Genomic DNA, 13,666 nt, shown 5'->3' with positions numbered 1-13,666 from the left:
AAAACACTTGTGAATCTGATGTCTTGCAAGATTAATAAATTCATTGATACAGACTGCTATGAGGTTGAGACTTCTGGCAAAATGCTCAAATCTGCCAAGCAAGCCACATCACAGTACAAGGAAAGTTTGCAAAAGAAATAGAAAAGCTATTTGTATTTGCATTTAGCTATTAGCATTGAGACTGCCAAAAAAATACTCAACAAGGAATATATATGTGTAAATAGTTTCAATATGTGATCAAATAAATTGTTGTGTTCTTTCATAATCAAATGTCCTGTAGACATGCACCCTTGGAGGTCGACTGGGGGGGGGTGGAATGTGGGGTTGCGGGGGACAGGGGTGTTGGTACTACCTCCTTCAAATGAGTTTTTGCAGGGTGGGATGTCTGCCATATTTGTACAGAACAGGAACAGCCCTTTGGTCTAATATACTGATGCTGACCTCTGCTCATACAAATTAATGTGATAGTGTAGAAAAGCTGAGTAATTAATTTATTGGTGTGAAAATAGTGAATTGTGCAGAATTGTATTCATACAAAAGACAAAGTAAATGTGCAGATACAGCAAGCAACTAGGAAGGCAAATTGTTTAATTGGCCTTCATCACAATAAGTTTGGAGCACAGAAATACTGAAGACTTGTTGAGATGAGCCAAGCGTCTTGTACCACTACACAAAGTTTTCAAAGTTGAAATTGGTAGATTTTTGGATGCTACTGGGATATGATGATTGGGAATTCGATGAGCTTTAAGTTTAGTTATGATCTTATTTAATGGCTGAATAGCCTTAGATGGTCAATTGCCAATCCCTGCTGCTATTTCTGATGTTCATATGATTTGGTCAAAGCAGGTGTCATGCAGTTTAATTTTAAAGTATGTAAATCTTTCCTCAAAAGTATAGTAAGTGATCTAATTTGACATGCAGACAGATATTAAATCTGATATTGTATAGGTGGTGTGTAAAGGATTGGGCACTTTCAGTTGCCTGATTGTTATAACAATGAAAGAAACAATTGTTTGTCTGCATGCACTGGAACATGAATAATTACATCAAGCACTGCAGGTTAAGTAAAGCACAATATACAGTGAAGCTCTTGTTATATTTAATGAATCATTATTGATTCTGTCTGCCAACCATGTATTTTAATGTACAGCAAAGGGTCAACAATGCTTGTATTATGAAGTTAGTTTCCAGCTAAATTCTGTTTCTTATAAATATTGACGAGATGTTTAAATTGCTAATGTTCATTGTTTGTAAATATACTGAGTAATGCTGTTTATTGCATTTTGATGATGCTGTGCAACAACTTGTTAGATTTTAAAATTCTAAAATTAACTCTTACTATTTCAGCTCCTATGGGTTGTTGCCAGAATGATTGTTTGCACTCATATTGTCATAATTGTTTTCCTATAAGGGTTTGAAAGCTTTTTGGATTGGCTGTTTGGACCTTGACTTCTAAAGATATCAGCCTGTTTGAAGGTAAACACTTAATTTGTTTTAATGAAGTCTCCCAAAATAAAATCAGAAGGAAAGTGCAGGTTTTTTTGTTTCTTGTATTCCGCAGGTTTGCATTTTAGAGATGGGAGAGCAAGACAAGTTTTCGGACTCAAACTAAATGTTCTGTAAATTAATAGACACTGTCTATGCTCATTATCCACTAAATAGAAAACTGAGTAATGAATGTCTTCAAAAATTGGATGAGGCATAAGCATGACTAATAAAATACATTATTTTGTTAATGAAACAAACAAACAAATGGACTTTACAGTGAAGTTCATTTTGCAAAAATCTTCCTGGAAGTTTGGAGGTCCTTCTATCAATGGAATTTGTATAAAATAATTAAAACAGATTTTTCACTTTTGTGTTTAAATTTTTTTTGTTCTGAGAATAGTAATTAGTTTTGGCTTGCCTTGGCAAAGGTGAAAATGTGAAATGGAATTCAAAGGAAAATATTAAATTCTCAGCTAGATCCTGAGATGGCAATAACTAGAGATAATGTAAGCCGTAGACAAGTCTCTGATTTTTCTTTGCATAAATGATATGAGACAATATTTATCTATTTTGGTTTTTATGTGTTGGAGGGATACTTACTTTGCAAAAACTGGTGTTACTCATTTTTTTTAGAAGCAGCTCACGTTAATGTATATTTTTAAGGGAAAATGTAAATTGTCAATTTTTAGACCCAAGTTGCAAGTATTGTGGAACTGTGGCCATATTGAAAAGGGATCCTTTTTTTTCCATTTGTTGTTATTGATCATCAGATAAATAAAAGGTGGGCACTAAGAACATGTCTGGAGATATTTTTTTTTAGAAGTTTCTAATTTAAAATATGGCAGTAGTGGTATTGGGCTTGCCTGACACTAGCTTTTATTTTAAATTTTAAAATTCTACTGACTTAATTCATGTTTGAGTATATAATTTTGTGTATCTATTTAAATTTAGTTGCCACACCTCTTGAGTTGACTATTATTTACTCATCTTTACATCATATGCAGTTAATTGTTGGAAATACTTATTCTTTTTATTGACAGAATAGTGAAGTATGTTAAAGCTGGATAAGGGTTATGATTCATTCCAGGTGCCCTGTTTCACACTAACCTGATAAGATGCTGTATAAAGCTCTCATTAGTTTGATTCAACATTGTGCTGCAGTCCAAATTCAATGGTAGATTCTCTGCTGCTTGCTGTTTAGGACATTTCTGGCATTTTGATTATCGCTTGATGGTGAATTAAGGAAAGTCATTGGTGTGGCATATAGTGAAAACGGGTAACAATTAGTAGTCTCAGTATCTATGTCCATTGTATTTTTCCTGCTGTTAGTTTTAAGACCAGAACTGTACTGAGGTGTTTAGCTTAAAATAACAAATGTTGCAGGAACATTTTAATTTGCTGTGCATTCTGATAACTACCTTGACTTGACTGCAATATACTGTAATTTCTAATCTTAATTCAGTATTTCATTGTGCTTTCAGAAAATAGGGGTAAATTTGAGCATGATTTATTATCAGACCACTATTGCATTAAGTCTGAATAGAAAAACAGCATTGACAGAAAGCTTAAATCTATTATTTTATATTGTGTTGGTGGCGGGGGGTGGGGGGGGTGGTCTACTGCACAGGATCAAATTAAACTGCAGAGAGTTGTAAACTTGTTTAGCTCCATGATGGGCACTAGCTCCCATAGTAACCACCTAGGACATCTTCAAGGAGTGAAGCCTCAAAAAGGCAGCATTCATCTTTAAGGACCCAGATTACCCAGGTTATGCCTTGTTCTAATGGCTACCATCAGGAAGGAGGTACAGGAGCCTGAAGGCGCACACATCAATGATTCAGGAACTGCTTCTTCCCCTCTGCCATCTGATTTTTGAATGGACTACTTTATTTCTATTTTTGCACTAATTTAATTATTATATATAATACACACAGTAATTCATGTTTTTTTAATTAAGAATTGCATTGTACTGCTGCTGCAAACACAACAAATTTCACGACAAGTGCCACTGATATTAAACCTGATTCTGATCTCTTGAAGGTGATAGAAATGTTACCTTGGCAACTGGATGCCAAGCAAAGGAGGAATAAATTGTGTTTATATACAGGGGGGGGGGGAATAGCTGTATCAGTCTGCTTCACTTATTACAATCTTCAATTGTATGTCTCATTTACAGCATACAAATGAATGACTGCTTTTGCTTTCAGAGCGAGTAATCTTAGAAGTATAATGGGTTCCGTTAATCAGGGTAGCCACTTATTTTGGACAAAAACTAATCAAGAAGATAGCCTGGATTCCCTTTGTTTATTTGGGACACTTTGCCACTTAATTGGGACAGAATGTTGCAGAACAGTTTCTAACTAGCATCTGTCATGTGCAGATGTGTGACTGTTAAGAGTGCACACCTTGTTAGAGTGAACACTTTTTAAATGGCGTTAGTTGTGTGTACATATGTTATGTTCTTCGTTTGGGCCAACGGATGCCAATTCAAAAAAAAAGCAGTGATTTGTTTTGATTTATTTTGTATTTTATTTTGAGTTCTTTTAAATAAAGTTCAGACCCTTGCCAAGATGCTGCGAAAAGATTTGACAATAGCCAAAAAATTTACCGTAGGAGTCTGTTACAATCAAAAAGAACATGGCAGTATACACTGGATGAAACTATTAAAATTAATAATACTGTGGTACTGGTGTTCTAATTTCTGCATTTCATGTAAATATGTAATTTGTCACTCAGTTACACATTATTTTGTCTTTTTATATTATACCTTTTTAAACTATTTCCATAAAACCGGCTAACTGGGACAGCCACGTACTTGGGCCAAAATGTACCCATCCCAATGTGTCCAAATTAACTGGAATCCGTGATACTGCCAAATGTACCTCCCGTTGACTAAAAGGATGAGCGATTTGTCATAATAGACGTTGCTATTTGAGAGATCATTCACTTTCTGAAATGAAGAATAGATTGGTTGTTGAGCAGCATGGCACATGAGAGTGGAGAGGAGTCAAAAACAGAACTAAAAGTTAAAATTATTCTTGAATTTCACAGACTGAGCTACAGATGTTTCTGACTGGTCATTTGATGAAAACTGTCTCTTTTGTTGCTTGAGAAGAACAAAACTGGGTAAGCATTAACACTAATGTTAGTGATTAGTGTTGTGTATTTAATATTTCAATGATATTTGAATGATTTTTGGTATATATTAAGCATTCTTGTCCGCTTAAATAATTCATTACTGGTTGTATGTAAAAAATGTGTTAATTGCATACATCATCACGCTGCCACATGATATGTGCACGATCTTGCTTAAAGACGAAATTACACCCATATTTCTGACTCCAGTGTCTTTTGAATTAATGTAATGTTTTGAAGTTACAAAGCATAACAACTGGTACACTTGGTTCAGCACTAAAATATGTTTATGTGTCAGATTGATTTTTTTCTAAATCAAATTTATTATCATATGCACAAGAGTGTTCCCACAAAATCATTGTTTTTCCCAACCAAAATCCCTGGATGAATCAACAGATTAGAACTCTGCTAAGGTCTAGATCAATGGCATTCAAGACTTGATCAAGAGAAGTACAAGAGGTCCAAGTATGACCTCCAGAGGCCATCTCAATCAAAATTCAATGTTCTCCAACTGTGGTAGGGCTTGGATGCATTGCCGTCTACAAAGTAAAACCAAGCAACATAAATGGCAATGAGGTTTTGCTCTCAAATGAGCTCAATGAATATGATGCTCGCTTTGGCCAACACAATGTGGCAACAACTCCTTCACAACCACCCCCCCACCAACATCCCCCAACTCCCCTCAGACCCTGACCCTGTGATCTCAGTCGCTGAGGCCAGTGTGAATCCTTAGAAGGGTGAATCCATGGATAGCATCTGTCCCAAATGGTGTACCTGGCCAAGTACTGAAGATCTGTGCTATTCAACTGGCTGGAGTGTTTATGGACATCTTTAACCTTGTACTTCAGTAGACTGAGGTACATACCAGTGCCCAAGAAGAACTTGGTAACCTGACTATTGTCTAGTGTAGCGGTCCCCAACCACCGGGCCGCAAAGCATGTGCTACCGAGCTTCAAGGAAACGATATGATTTGGCGATATGAGTCAATTGCACCTTTCCTCATTCCCTGTCACGCACTGTTGAGCCATTACGCATGCGAGGTCATTACCCACGTGTCATCCATGTCAGCATGGGAAGGAGATCAACTCCTCGAGCTTGCAAATGACGGCGGGCTGAAAAGTATGTTTGACATAACATCTCTGCCGGCATTCTGGATCAAAGTCAAGGCTAAATATCCTGAGATAGCCACGAAAGCACTAAAAACGTTGCTTCCATTTCCAACATATCTCTGCAATGAATGCAACGAAAACTAAATTGCGGAATAGACTGGACATAAGGAACCCCCTTCGAGTATCGCTGTCTCCCATCACCCCTCGACGGGACCGTCTTGTTGCAGGGAAACAAGCCCAGGGCTCGCACTGATTCAGTGATATTGGTGTGTTGCAATGATTTTATATGTTCATACAGGGAAAATATGTGCTGTGTGCTTAATATCCAAACGTTACTTAAAATGTTATGATGCTAGTGACTTATATAACCATATAACAATTACAGCACGGAAACAGGCCATCTTGACCCTTCTAGTCCATGCCAAATGCTACTCTCACCTAGTCCCACCGACCTGCACTCAGCCCATAACCCTCCATTCCTTTCCTGTCCATATTCCTATCCAATTCCTATTTTCTTTAAATGATAATATCAAACCTGCCTCTACCACTTCTACTGGAAGCTCGTTCAACACTTACCTCAAGCTCCCCTGATAATTGACTTCTCACTATTATTCATGCGAGGAAAATATGCGCTGTGTGTTTAATATTAAATTCGTTAGATAAACCCTTTTAGAAATGAAATTGGGTGTGTTAGCCAATTTAGCACAATTGGGTGTTAATCACAACCAGAATTTAGGTGATAACAACCCCCCCCCCCCCCGCAAACAGAATCGCCAAAAACGATTTGTTGAGAAAAATCGGCACGTACACGCATGTGCACTGGTGCCCGCGCAAGGCTTCATGGTCATTGTAGTCTTTCTCGGAGTAAACAACGTATGTGACTGCTGTTGTTGTCCGTTGGCAACCCTACCACCCCCGGTCGGCCGGTCCACAAGAATATTGTCAATATTAAACTGGTCTGCAGTTCAAAAAAGGTTGGGGATCCCTGGTCTAGTGGCAATTACATCAACTGTGATGAAGGTTATGAAGCATAACAACTCATGTCTGAGTGACTTGGATCCACTCCAATTTGCCTACAAGTCAGCAGCAAATGCAATTTCGGCTCTGGAACGCCTGGACAATGAAGATGCATATGTCAGGATGCTTTTCATTGACTACCGCTGAGCATTTAACAACATCCCCTTGAAAGTTGTCACTAAGCTTCAAGACCTGAATCTTGTCCCTCCCTTTGTAACTGGATCCATGCTGTTTCTCAGTCTGTATGGATTGGCGATGACATGTCCTCCACACTCGCCATCAGCACAGGTATCCCACGGAGCTAAGCATACGGCCCTATGGTGTACCTGTGTGAATAGCCTCTACCTCCCCATTCTCTCTCCCCCCCCCCCCCCCACCCCCACCCCGCCACCGTACTCCATTACCAGGTCAATACCATTACATTGCCCTTGATCAGTTGTCACAAGGTCCAGAAATATTAATCATTACTAATTAAAAGACAGATAAATTCAGAATAACCTGCTAATCCAGTTTGCATTTCAGTATTGCTACTGTACTTAACACTCAGGCTGCATTCCAAGGAATGAGAAGGCTGAGAGAGAGAGAGAGAGAGAGAGAGAGAGAGAGAGAGAGAAAGGGAGAGAAAGAGGCTAGTTTGCTGCACTGCTGTCCCTACTCTGTATAGTGACAATGGTATTTGAACTTGTCACCATTGAGAAATATTCATGCTGGGAAGGGCTGTGCATCCAAACAGAGGGGTAGACAGCAGCTTCGATCACATACAACAGGGGCTGATAGAGATACTGTAAGATCAGAATAGACTGCCAACACACGGTGAAGGTGCTATCAATCCTTATCCATAGCCTGTACTTGCAATGCTGCTCACTCATTCAGTATTGAGTGGGTACACCAGATATCCCAGCTAGACTAACAAGCAGTCTCTCAACACTTGCCTAGGAGTTGATTCATTGTTGTGAGAGTGCCAGCTTTACAGCACAAACTCAATGTGCAGCCCAAGCAAATGTCTCTTTAACATAATATGTCATGTGCAATGCAATAATGCCTTGTAGCTGAATCATTATAAGGAACTTATTTCCTCATAACTACAGCCAGCAACAGTGTAGTCATTGTTTTTTGACTGCTTTTTCTTTTCCTTCGTGGTGGGGAGAGGTGTGTGCAACATTTTGTGGCCCTTGTATTCTTTCTGTTAACTGATAATTTTAAGCTGCCAATGGTAATTGTGAAAAAGTGCTCACTAGTGTATAAGGAATCAAAAGTAAACAGACCCAGCCATTGGCAGACAACATTCCAATTCTGCTGCGTTCACCAGCAATTTTTATGAGCCTTCATTTTTTTTCACTAGTTCTGTGTAGTATTTCTAAACCATTTTTTGCTCTTTTAGATTTCTAAAATTTGTAGTCTATTACTTTTTGCCAGATATCATAAGATAAAAATGTATTTTAAAAATTGTTTTCCATTACAGAGACAGGATATCCTGACTCAGCTTGCATTGCTATAAAAGCTGTTCTTTTTTTTTGTTGTTTGCACGTTTTTGGTAGTTTCATGTGAACGTTAGGAACAATCAACATTAATTTTTTTTCATGAAAGTTGCTTCTATATCTGCCTCTGTTTATTTAGTCTTCCAAATGTTAAAGAATTAATCTCAAATAGACATTATTTTAATATATTGATTTACATACACTAAATAGATTGTACAGAACAGTCTTTTAAATATCCTGGCAGGTTTAAGGTTATTTTTACCACATTTTTCTCTCAGCTTTTTTTTTGAGATTAAGCTTTGAATACTTCCAGTGATAAGAATCCTGTTTGACCAGTGATGAATCATTTAGTTTGCTCCTCTGTATCCTTCATTTAGGAAATAGAGATAAAAAAGCCACTGAACAAAGCAATGGTAATAATTGCAATGCTTGGTAAGGCTTAAAAATATGTGCAGACTGTTTCAATTCTGTCTTCTATGTCACTTGTAGAATTTTTTTGTTTTATACCCTATCCTTGTTATATGCCGGGGATACGTTCCTCGAAGTTGACGAATAATGTGAATAATTATTTAAATGGAGAAGATAGGGATGTGTTCTGGAGGGCTTCCTAAATATGTTTTATCTGTAATTTATTACATTTTCATACCAATACGACACAAAAGCAGTACCACAAGGCAACATTCGTATTATATTTCATCAATTTAAGGTAATATTCAACATAATAAATCATAGAAAGTTAACATACTAGGGTGTACAGTGCTCACCAACAGTGGCAGGTGTGTTCGCTCTGGGAGATGAGTGGTTGTTGTGGTGTTGGGCAGTTTTACATGGATGAGGTGGATGGTTGTGTGTCGTCAGGATCATCAAGGACAGCAAGAGGTGAGGGAAGACTCACACAACTCTCGGTACTGCTGGCAGCAGGAGATGACACCGGTTTGAAGAAAGTGGTGAGGGTTGTTTGCTTGGCAGCATTTTGTTTTTCAGCGTAAATTTGCTTGTAGGGAAGAAGACTTGACTGCAGGGAATGACTGAGATTCTGACTCTATTCTAAACTTGTGTCCATGTCTATCGCCATTTGTGCCAAGTGTTCCGCAACCTTAAAACATTCTGCTAGTTGCTTCACCATAAAATCCTTCACCTGCAACTCGACACTTTCTTCTTCATTGTTATCACCTTCAGTCTGAGTTAAACGCAGAAGGTCATCCACACTTAATTCTTCATCATGAGAATCTGGGAGTTCTACCACGTCAGCAGTCTCGAGATCTGAGAATCCTTCCCCACCAATTTTACGGCTCAGGGCCACACAATCCTGGACAGCTGCAGTGAAGGCAGGAAACCCCTTGAGGGTGTGCACACACTCGACCCAAATTGATTTCCATGCTCCATTGAGAGTGGAAGACCTGACCTCTTTCCAGGATTCATCAGTGTTGTTGATGGCATGTCTGATGTTGAAAGACTTCCACCATTCCCTCACCGTTGGTAAACTCCCGGGATTTTCAAGATCATCTGTTGCTTGCAGCATCTGAGAGATAGTTCGCTGTAAAAAATACGCCGTGAATGTGGATATCACACCTTGGTCGAGTGGTTGAATCAGCGATGTTGTGTTAGGTGGCAGGAAGCACACTGTTATGTCAGGATGAATGCTGTCCAAATGTTTAGGATGAGCTAGCGCATTGTCAAGCAACAAAAGAACTTTAAAGGCAAGATTCTGTTCCTGGCGGTAGTGTTCAGCCTCAACAGCAAAATGATTAGCAAACCAATCTTCAAAGATTTGACCAGTGACCCATGCTTTCTTGTTAGCTGCCCAGTGGACAGGAAGCATATTCTTACTCAAACCCTTAAGAGCACGGGGGTTTAGTGAATGGTAAACTAAGGGAGGCTTCATCTTAGTCTCCTTCGGCATTGGAACACATAAGCAAAGTCAATCTATCCTTTGCTGCCTTGAAACCTGACGCAGTTTTTCATCCTTACTTATGTAAGTGCGTTTCGGCATACGCTTCCAAAAAAGCCTGGTCTCGTCAGCATTAAACACCTGCTTTGGTGTGATGCCTAACCCAGCTATCAAAGCCCGCAACTGCACAGGGTAGTGTTCAGCAGCTTCGTGGTCAGCACTAGCTTGCTCACCGTGCACAGCTAAGTTGTGAAGCCTGTGACGATTAACAAACTTAGAAAACCATCCCCTACTTGTATTAAAGCTAACAATATCCCTTGACACTTCCTCACTAGCCTCTGAACAAAGGCGATCATAAATTTCCAAAGCTTTCACACGAAGATGATCAGAACTAAGTGTTGTTTTTTTTCTTTGTTTCATGCTCAATGTACAAACTCAACATTTTCTCCATTTTTGTCATAATCAGGTTACGTACTTTGGTAACAATCTTTGAAGACACTTGTGCTGAATCAATCACTGCACTTTTTATTTTCTCAGCATTTTTCTTTATGTTTCTGATTGTGGACTCACCCAGGCTGAAGTAGTGTCCCAGAGCTGTGTTACCTTCACCTGACGCTGCCCTGTTTATAATTTCCAACTTTTTTTCAAGTGTTAAAGTGGTTCTCTGCCGCTTGGCTGATAGCCCAGGACTTGACATCGGGTGCTTAGGAGGCATAGTTAAATATTTCAAGCACAAAATCAGTGCACCGTAGGTTAAAAACAACAAAAGTTTAAGAGCGCAAGATCGCTCATCCACACATTGCCAAAACCAATGCGAGACTGGCGGGAGTGAGACTGTGAAGCGTGTGCACGTGACTTGTATTGGCAGGAAAGCGGTGCTTCTTATCCCAACAGTGAGACTGTGAGGCGTGCGCACGTGACTTGTATTGGCGGGAAAGCAGTGCTCCTCATATAACTGAGTTTTGGACGCATATAAGGAGAAGTTGGTAGAAATAGGTTCTTCGCGTAACTGTGAATCTGCCTTGTTTGAAGACGCATATAACAAGGATAGGGTGTACTTGAATTTCTGTTCTTATCCCTATTTTCCAGTACACTGCCTCATTCCTGTAGTTAATTATTAGTTTCTATGTTTGTCAATTGACAGGCTTGAATTTGAAGAAGGACTAATGACATGAGGTGAATGCATTAGCTGATGTTTATGCTTGTTGAAATGTTGGATTGATTGATCTGATTATCCTTTTCAGTAAATTTTTGATAGAAAATATGTAATAGAGTTTGCTGTTCATGTAAATCCTGTGGGATTCATCTTGTTTACAATTAGAATATTGTGGGGATGAAATAGTTTGTATCACATGTGGCCATTGTGAGCTTTTAAAGAGTTCAACATAGTATTTACAATTAAGATTCATGCTTTATTATATATGTACAAGAGATTCTACAAATGCTGAAATCCAGAGCACCACACATTGTTGTACTGTATATGCACTCAGATAACTAGTGAGTGGGGAATGAACTGATCAGTGTCTGGGAGGTGCTCTTAATGAGGAGTGGGATTTGATGCTGTGGTGCACCTGTCTAACAATTGCAACTGACTTTAGGCAGTGCAGTTTAGTTTTAAGTGGTGCTAGCTACTATAACACTTCTCTCTTGCTGAAGTATTCAGTTAAGTCAACAATGCAGTAGGCACTGATTGATAAGATTATCTTGGCAAGCGGTATAAAGTTAGCGTGCTGTCTTCGCACTGAAAGGCCATTTGTCAATTGTGTGCAGCAGCCATATGCTTTCTTGCTGGAGTAACATCAAATTTCATTAGCCTCTTTGTTTGGAAGTTCTTGAACTAAAAAAATAGATACTTGAACTGAGAATTCCTTTTGCTGTTGGTGTCTTTTATCCTTGAAAGTTATGACTTAAATTCATGGATTCTGTGAATATATAATATTGCTTTTTGCTAAAAGCTTATACCCTGACATTGCAGATGTTGTAATTGATAATGTGTAAATATTGTAACAGCTTTGCAAAGAACTGAGTAAACTCTTTCCTTGGGACAAACAGAATTGGTGATCAATTACAATGTGAGTGACTGATCCATTGTAATGAATATAGAGCATGGACCACAGAAATTCAGTATTTGTGCCATGCAAGCTGTCAATACCTTGTTGGAGGACTAGTGGCAATAATACTTCTGCCTTTAACTCTAGAAACTCTGAAAATTCCCAGTTTCCTAGCTCTTATTGAAAGCATAGGATTTATTCATTCTATTGCCATCTGAAAGCAACAGTTACTATCAATACTGAAGTGGGCAGTTACTAATAAATGGCAACAGTAAAATAACACAGATGCAGAATCATTTTAAAAAAATCCTGCCTGACCTGATGAGTGTTTTCAGTCATCAATTTCTAGAGAATTTGAGCTTTCTGTGCATCGCTCTACCTCAGTATGACACAGAACCCTTTCTCCCTGTGCTACCATGACAACGGAATAATAGCAAGTTGGGATAATCACTGATTGGCATTATCATCATAGTACTTCAAAGGTTACTGCTATATCATTACATCATCCCATTAACACATCCTATTCTAAATTTGAGAGGTGGTTTTTAGTGTTAATGGATTACAAAATGAGTAAAAATTCATCAGGAATTTCAGTCTGATTAAATTACACATTTAGAACTTAAAACAGATTTTCTGACCAGTACAAATACCTTGTTTTGTGGTCGGTCTTTTTGTTTATTAGTATTAAAAGTTGCTTTGGATAAGATAAAACAAAAATTCCATGGTTCGATGAATGAGGTATATTTTATTATCAGCAACAGTTGCTTTACTTCTATTCCTATTTAATTAAAATAGATCTGGTGTACAGTTTCTTTAATTTTCAATTAAATCATTAAACTATGTAGTACATTATTTTTTTTAAAAGCAGAGCCCCCAAACTGTGCAAAAAGATGCAACGTATTTACCTGGTAATTTGTAATATTCATTTAGTGGATTTGGTAGTGCCATCTGCTTTGTAATTCAAATTAGACATTTTGGTTTTTTTTAACAGGAACGTTTACTGTTCTTGAACAACCAAAATCAGAATTTGGAGAAGAGAAATTGTCCAGACAGGAACAAACCAAAATCAGCCCTTTGAGAAACAAACTGAAAATCTCTCAATGCTGTACTTCAGTAAAAAGGTAAATGCAATATATATTGGCTCCTATGAAAGGGATACTTTCTTCAGCTATATCCTATAATGGTTTTTTTCTATATTTCTTTGTATACTTACAAAGTTGAATTTTTTAAGCAAGGGTTTCTATTTAACGTTATGTGAACATTGTCTCTTTGAAGCATAGAATATTCTTTTTTAGAAATTATGTTTATTAAAATGGTTGTGAAAGTTTAAATATTCCATATTGTTATGAGTAACTATGCAGCCTCTGTCAGATGTCTACATCATCCTTTCACAACTTCCAGCTAGCTTGCAGGGTTTCTTTCTTTTTAGTCATGGCAATAGAATCATCTGGATGGGCTTCTTTTCATGCACTGTTATCTCTCATATTCCTTGAGGTT

The 13,666-nt window shown here is 38.1% G+C and overlaps 1 protein-coding gene across 4 annotated transcripts in view; it reads left to right on the top strand.

Moving 5' to 3' along the window:
- Nucleotides 1–13,666, top strand: part of LOC140185599 (uncharacterized) — a 116,442-nt gene that overhangs the window by 13,524 nt on the left and 89,252 nt on the right. For 2 of the 4 annotated variants that reach the window (XM_072238991.1, XM_072238990.1), the window contains exons 2-4: nucleotides 1,412–1,476; nucleotides 4,540–4,614; nucleotides 13,161–13,290. The gene's annotated coding sequence lies outside the window, so the exon portion shown is untranslated. The remainder of the gene's footprint in view (nucleotides 1–1,411; nucleotides 1,477–4,539; nucleotides 4,615–13,160; nucleotides 13,291–13,666) is intronic. The other 2 variants (XM_072238992.1, XM_072238993.1) reach the window with 2 other exon arrangements.

Source organism: Mobula birostris, chromosome 21 (genome assembly GCF_030028105.1).
Source record: "Mobula birostris isolate sMobBir1 chromosome 21, sMobBir1.hap1, whole genome shotgun sequence".
Classification (NCBI taxonomy): Eukaryota; Metazoa; Chordata; class Chondrichthyes; order Myliobatiformes; family Myliobatidae; genus Mobula; species Mobula birostris.
This window is presented reverse-complemented; position numbering and strand designations above follow the sequence as displayed.